This window comes from Apodemus sylvaticus, chromosome X, assembly GCF_947179515.1.
Source record: "Apodemus sylvaticus chromosome X, mApoSyl1.1, whole genome shotgun sequence".
Lineage (NCBI taxonomy): Eukaryota > Metazoa > Chordata > Mammalia > Rodentia > Muridae > Apodemus > Apodemus sylvaticus.
The window spans coordinates 90,653,572-90,661,222 of NC_067495.1; the positions used below are offsets into that span (position 1 = coordinate 90,653,572).

The 7,651-nt window shown below is 41.3% G+C and overlaps 1 pseudogene; it reads right to left on the reverse strand.

Moving 5' to 3' along the window:
- Positions 1-1,571: 1,571 nt before the first annotated feature.
- On the reverse strand, positions 1,572-4,605 carry LOC127674583 (glyceraldehyde-3-phosphate dehydrogenase-like; annotated as a pseudogene).
- Between the last annotated feature and the right edge of the window lie 3,046 nt (positions 4,606-7,651).

Here is a 7,651-nt window from a genome sequence, read left to right on the forward strand (position 1 = left end):
AGAGATTTATGTATGTCCTTCATGTGTTCCCTTCAAAGCATCATGACCAGTAATTTTAAATCCAACTCTTGTTTTTTGGGTGTGTTGGGGTATCCAGGACATGCTGTTAATGGAGAATTGGGTTCATATGCTGCCATAATGCCTTGATTTCTGTTAGTGATGTTCCTGTGTTTGCCTTTTGCCATCTAGTTCTCACTGGTGTTAATTGGTCTTGTTGTCAATGCCGGACTCACCAGTGCAAGCTACCTCTTCTTAGCTGGCCTCTGGGTGTATAGCTGGCCTCCTGCCCTGCTTGGAGATGGGGTGCTGTGGCCAAGGCCGGACCGGATCCTCTGCCCTGCAGGGCCTGACTCACCAGTGCAATCTGCCTCTTCCTAGCTGGCCTCTGGGTGTACAGCTGGCTTTGTGCACTGCTTGGAGATGGGGCACTGTGGTCGAGTCTGTTCCTGATCCAAAGGTGGAGACCAGAAGGCTCCTGCCAGAGGCCTCTGGACTGGATCCTCCACCTTGCAGTGCCTGACATACCAGTGCAAGCTGCCTCTTCTTAGCTGGCCTCTGGGTTGTATAGCCTGCCTCCCGCACTGCCTAGATTTGGGGCTCTGTGGCTGAGACTGTTCCTGATCCAGAGGCAGAGACTTTTTAAAATACTTTCTTTTATTCATTCATTCATTCGTTTGTTTGTTTGTTTGTTTGTTTGTTTGTTTGTTTGTTTGTTTAGGAGACAGGGTTTCTCTGTGTAGTCTTGGCTGTCCTGGAACTTACTCTGTAGACCAGGCTGGCCTCGAACTCAGAAATCTGCCTGCCTCTTCCTCCCAAGTGCTGGGATTATAGGCGTGCGCCACCACAGCCCAGCTGCTTGTTTTAATTTTCATAGATGCTTTCTTTTATACATTTCTAGCTGTTACAGAACATTTCATTCACTAGAATTACTAAGTTGCAAGATAGAAAGGGGCTTAATATTTTACACACACACACACACACACACACACACACAGGTATATATTTTAGTTTGCTTCAAAATGATTTTGTTGTGCTTAGAAATCCTCCATAAAATGCCCAAATTACATGACTATATGACTATCAGTTATATTATTTCACTGACAAACATGCTCCTACATTTACAAATGAATTTGAACTTTAGAACACTTAGAAAAAAGATTTTTATCAATTTATCTATTAACATAATGGCTGTTTTAGTAATAGTTGTTGTGCTTTTAGAGAGTTTGGTTTTTGCTAATATAAATAAATATGTATTACTATCCTTTCGAAGTTTAAAATAAATTAGTCATAGAAATATTGTGGTATTTCCTGTATGTTGCTCAAGCTATTTTGGAATCAGCTCTAATTATATTTTCTGAAACTTTTCTTTGTTTGGGTGTAGGGATGTTCAGCGAACTTTATTGATGGTATTCAATAGAGTGGGGAGGGCTCCCTAGGCCCAGCTGTTATTATGGGGTCTGGGATGGAAACTGAGGGAACTGCCCAGTGTTGGGGCTTAGTTGGGACAGGGACTCCTCAGCATCGAGGGTCTCTCTCTTGCTCTCTTGCTGGGGTGGGAGGGCCAGGCTTTCTTACTCCATGGAGGCTGTGAGGTCCACCACCCTGTTGCTGTAGCTGTACTCATTGTCATACTGGGAAATGAGCTTTACAAAGTTGTAATTGAGAGCAATGCAAGCCCCAGCATCAAAGGTGGAAGAGTGGGAGTTGCTGTTGAAGTCACAGGAGACAAACTGGTCCTCAGTGTAGCCCAGGATGCCCATCAGTGGGCCCTCAGATGCCTGTTTCACTACCTTCTTGATGTCATCATACTTGGCGGGTTTCTCCAGGTGGCATGTCAGATCCACAATGGATACACAGAAGACCATGCCAGTAAGCTTCCAGTTCAGCTCTGGGATGACCTTACCCACAGCCTTGGCAGTGCGAGTGGATGCAGGGATGATGTTCTGGGCAGCCCCACTGCCATCACACCAAGCTTCACAGAGGGGCCATCCACAGTCTTCTGAGTGGCAGTGATGGCATGGACAGTGGTCATGAGCCCTTCCATGATGCCAAAGTTGTCATGGATGACCTTGGTCAGGGAGGCTAAGCAGTTGGGGGTGCAGGATGCATTGCTGACAAGCTTGAGTGAGTTGTCATATTTCTCGTGGTTCACACCCATCACAAACATGGGGGCATCAGCAGAAGGACCAGAGATGATGACCCTTTTGGCTCCACCCTTCAAGTGGGCCAAGGCCTTCTCCATGGTGCTGAAGACACCAGTCAACTCCAAGACATACTCAGCACCAGCATCATCTCATTTGATGTTAGGGGGATCTCGCACCTGGAAGATTGTGATGGGCTTCCCATTGATGACAAGCTTCCCATTCTCAGCCTTGACTGTGGCGTTGAATTTGCCATGGGTAGAGTAGTACTGGAACATGTAGACCATGTAGTTGAGGTCAAAGAAGGGGTCGTTGATAGCAACAATCTCCACTTTGCCAGACGGATTGCAGAAGGCAGCCCTGGTAACCAGGATCCCAATGTGGCCAAATCCATTCACACCAATCTTCACCATTTTCTCTATAGGACTAGGCTGGCACTACACAAGAAGATGCGGCTATCTCTGGAGCAGAGAGCCTTCTGAAATTTTGCTAATTTCACCAGTCATTCAATTTTAACTTACTATTATAATTAGCTTTATTTTGTATTTTCCCCAACTTTTTATTCGATATATTCTTTATTTACATTTCAAATGATTTCTCCTTTCCTGGATCCCCCCCTCCCCAAAAGTCTCATAAACCCTCTTCCCTCCCGCTGTTCCCCAATCCACCCCTTTCCACTTCCCTGTCCCTTTCACTGCTGCACTGAGGCTTTCCAGGACCAGGGGCCACTCCTTCCTTCTTCTTGAGCATCATTTGATATGTGAATTGTGTCCTGATTATTCCAAGCTTCTAGGCTAATATCCACTTATCAGTGAGTGCATACCATGAGTGTTCTTTTGAGACTAGTTTACCTCACTTAGTATGATGTTCTCCAGTTGCATCCATTTGTCTAAAAATTTCATGAATTCATTGTTTTTAATAGCTGAGTTGTATTCCATTGTGTAAATATACCACATTTTCTGTATCCTTTCCTCCACTGAGGGACATCAGTGTTGTTTCCAGCTTCTGGATATTATAAATAAGGCTGCTATGAACATAGTGGAACATGTGTCCTTATCACACGTTGGAACATCTTCTAAGTATATACCCAGGAGTGATATAGCTGGGTCCTCCGGTAGTACTATGTCCAGTTTTCTGAGGAACCACCAAACTGATTGCCATGGTAGTTTTACCAGCTTTCAATCCTGCCAGCAGAGTAGAGGAAGAGTGTTCCTCTTTCTCCACATCCTCGTATTTTATAAATATTTTGTGTAGCCTGTGCTACTTTGTGTATACCTCTTTGGCTTAATCTCTCTCTCTCTCTCTCTCTCTCTCTCTCTCTCTCTCTCTCTCACTCTCGCTCTCGCTCTTTCTCTCTCTGTATCTATGTGAGAGTGTGGGAGTGTGGGTGTCTTCTTTTTTTCTCTGTCTATCTCTCTCTGAGTGTGTGTGTGTGAATGTATGTGGGTTTGTCCATCTCTCTTTGATTTACTCTGGAATTTAAGGAGAAAAAAATCTGTTGCACTTGCATTGGAAGGCAAAAATCCCTTGGTAAACTGGAGTAGAGCAGTCTACTACACAAAAATGCCCTACTTCTATCAAAAACATTTCACTAAGGTGTTAGATAAATGGTCGATTTGCTGTGTGTTAAGGCTTTCTTATGTATCAGAAGGCAATGGTAAACACAGGCAAGGACCTCATGGAGAGAGGATGCAACTGATGTCATGATTCTTAGCCTTAACATACTCTAAACAATTGACACATTTAAAAGATCTAAGATCAACCACTAACCTGGACTGGATGTCAAACTTTTGATGATAACATATACATAAAATTGGGTTTATATAGCTATCAAATGTTGCCTAAGATTTCAAATTTTCACTAGTCTGGAAGCTAATCGTTCATCTAACTTTCTTGTTTTTGTCTCCAATCTCAGGATTCTTGAGTATGTAATTTGATTTAGAATCAAAATTTTCATTACCTCATTTTAACTACTTTATTTTGCCTAAATAAATAAATTCGTGTTTGGGATATCTATGGGACTCTTTTTTAACAAACACACAGCAAGATTTAACTTATTCCTGGAGGTTTCTCTTAATGGCATAAGATGTCTAATATTGTGACTTGGTTTCAATTCCTTTCAGGTGTGTACCAAGTTTAGTAAACTTTAACGGATGTAGGTTCTATATGGTTTTGCACCCTCATAGAAGCAGGGGGTGGGGGATGAATAGGGTGTTTTCTGGAGAGGAGACCTGGAAAGGGGATAACATTTGAAATGTAAATAAAGAAAATATCCAATAAAAAAGATAGAAGAAGAAGAAGAAGAAGAAGAAGAAGAAGAAGAAGAAGAAGAAGAAGAAGAAGAAGAAGAAGGAAGAGGAGGAGGAGGAGGAGGAGGAGGAGGAGGAGGAGGAGGAGGAGGAGAAAGAGAAGGAGGAGGAGGAGGAGGAGGAGGAGGAGGAGGAGGAGGAGGAGGAGGAGGAGGAGGAGGAGGAGGAGAAGGAGAAGGAGAAGGAGAAGGAGAAGGAGAAGGAGAAGGAGAAGGAGAAGGAGAAGGAGAAGGAGAAGGAGAAGGAGAAGGAGAAGGAGAAGGAGAAGGAGAAGGAGAAGGAGAAGGAGAAGGAGAAGGAGAAGGAGAAGGAGAAGAAGAAGAAGAAGAAGAAGAAGAAGAAGAAGAAGAAGAAGAAGAAGAGAAGAAGAAGAAGAAGAAGAAGAAGAAGAAAAAGAAGAAGAAGAAGAAGAAAACAAAAGAGAAAAACAGGTTTATGTTTTTCCAAAGCATAGCTGCTTTTACAGACATCAGAGCCCAAGAGTATTAACAAAAGAGAAGGCATGAGTTTTCTGTTCAGCATCTCCAATCATGAATCATAAGCTCCTGCAATTTTCTTCTTCCATTATAAGGATGAAAAATGTTTAAAGATTATGCAATGAATTGGTTGCTATTGTGACAATGTTCAATTCAAATAATGTAAGCTTCCTTTTTCGGTCTTATTTCTCTTATGAAACAAACATTTTCTATTTTTATTTTTTAAAAATCAAACTATCCTCTAATATTATAAAATTGAGCATCAAATATGTAAGAAAATTTAAACTACATTCTGGCAATGTTTAGATCTAAAACCAAGCTTAGCTTAGGTTAATTATATTTAGCAATTTTTGTCATATCTTGACTAGTTTCAACACATTGTCTAGACAAAATCATGAGCAAGGAATGCCAGGACTAAACTATAATGTAGAAAAATATTTCAATTTTCATTTTTAAAAGCTGTTTTAGTGTGTGTTTGTGTGTGGTTTGTGTGTGTGTGTGTGTGTGTGTGTGTGTGTGTGTATGTGTGATGTGAGAGTGATGTACTTGCCACAGCACATGTATGACAATAAGACAGCTTTGTGGAATTGATGGTATTATTGTCTTTCCTTTCACCATTGCATGTGTTCTTGGAATCAAACTCAGATCATCTTAAGGAGTACAACAGTAAATACAGTACATATACCCTGATCTCCATTCTGGAGTCTGTCTTCACGATGATGCACATTAAGCACAGTGTACAGGGGATTGTCTGAATACATAGAAGGTTTTCAACAAGTTGAGAGAGTAAGGAGAAGCCTTTTGAGGCAATCAAAATTTTATTTAATATAAAAAATCTAAATTAGGATGAAAGATAAAGCAGCAAAAGAGTGGCTTCAGACTAAAAGAATAGCATATGTGAAGGTCTAGAATAAGAGAAAGGGCAAGGCATGTTCTTGGGAACAGAAGGGATCAGAGTGTGTGGAGGGGAGAAAGCCAGATTGTGCTGGGGCTCTAAAAATAAGATAATGATTTTGGATGTTATCCATTGAACAGAATTAGTCATGTGAATGCTTTTACATTTACATTTTCAAAAGATCATCCTGTAGAGTGTAAGAAATGGATAAGTAAGACACGAATATTGTAAAGGCTATGAGAAACTACATTTTAAATTTCCATGACTATCACTAGCAAAGTTTTTCAGTATTGGAGGGAAGGAGTTTAGAAGGATTTTTATTAGAATTCAGAAGTACAGAATTTATATTTTTACTACTGATATATTTATTAATTTTGTGTGTGTATGCATGTGTGAGTGTGTGTGTGTGTGTGTGTGTTCATATACAATTAGCAATTGTATATTTTTCCTTTCACTGTGAGGGAACAGGGGTAATTAGGCTTTGAAACAAATAACTTTACCTGTTGATACTTCTCTCAAGCTCTCAATTATGGAATGTATAATCAAGTATTACTTAAAGTATCTTTCCCTTTATGCGTCTTAAGATTCTTGGATAAACTAACCCACAGTTTTTCTTCACCACATCACAGTTGAGGGCCCTTGATTCTTGTCACCTAAATTAAAATTGAGTAGGATAGATATATGACAGATAGATGGGTAGATAGGTAGATAGCTGATATATATATAGATAGATAGATAGATAGATAGATAGATAGATAGACAGACAGACACTATATTTTGTTTTGAAAATGGATCAACTCATTCAACCTATTTGTGAATTATCTACCTCCTCAGCCACATTGTTCCAGATTTTAAAAAAAAGTGATAGAAAGAAATTAATTTCTGATTTTTTGCTGTCTATATGCTAATGAAGGCAGGCAGGTATTTAAAATAATATAATATCAAATAATATAGAAAAGTAGACTTTCCCTACCATCATCTTTCTCTGCCTGCCCAGAGCAGAAAAGAAGCACAAGGTACTGAGATATCCCGAGTTCAAGATCTCTGGGGACAGGTCTGAGCCCAGGACATGAGCACATAGGCGGTTCCTCTGCCAGTCAGCCTGTTGTGGGGCCTGTGTCCTATGTGGGGATCAGCAGAGGGAGTGACTCCCTGCCGCCATCCTCACTGCCTACGGGGCAGAAAGGCAACACCAGGTACTGACATATCCCTAGTTTAAGATCTCCGGGGGCACAAATCGCCAAGGGTCTGCCTGTGCCCAGGAACCTGAGTACATAGGTGGTTCATCTGCCAGCCAGCCTGTCTTGGGGCCTGTGTCCTACGTGGGAATCAACACAGAGAGTGACTACCCGCCACCATCTTCACTCCATGACAGAGCAGTGAGGGAGCACCTGGTCCACTGAGACAACACAAATATAACATTGCTTGGGTCAAGAATCAGCAGGGCTTCAACAGCACAAAGAGGAAGGCAGCAAAACAGCAATATGGGCCAGGGGAAACCCAGTCATCCAGTGTTGCAGAAATAGCCTTAAGGCCCACAGGAGGTTCAAGCACCAGCCATTGACAATAAAACCAACTAACACCAGTGAGAACTAGATGGCTAAAGGCAAACATAGGAAAGTTACTAACAGAAACCAAGGCATTATGGCAGCATCTGAACCCAATTCTCCAACAACAGCAAGTCCTGGATATCCCAACCACACCAGAAAAACAAGAGTTTAATTTAAAATCACTGGTCATGATGCTGTTACAGGAACACAAGAAGGACATAAAGAAAACTCTTAAAGAAATTCAAGAGAAAAATGATCAAAATTAGAAGCCCTTACAAGG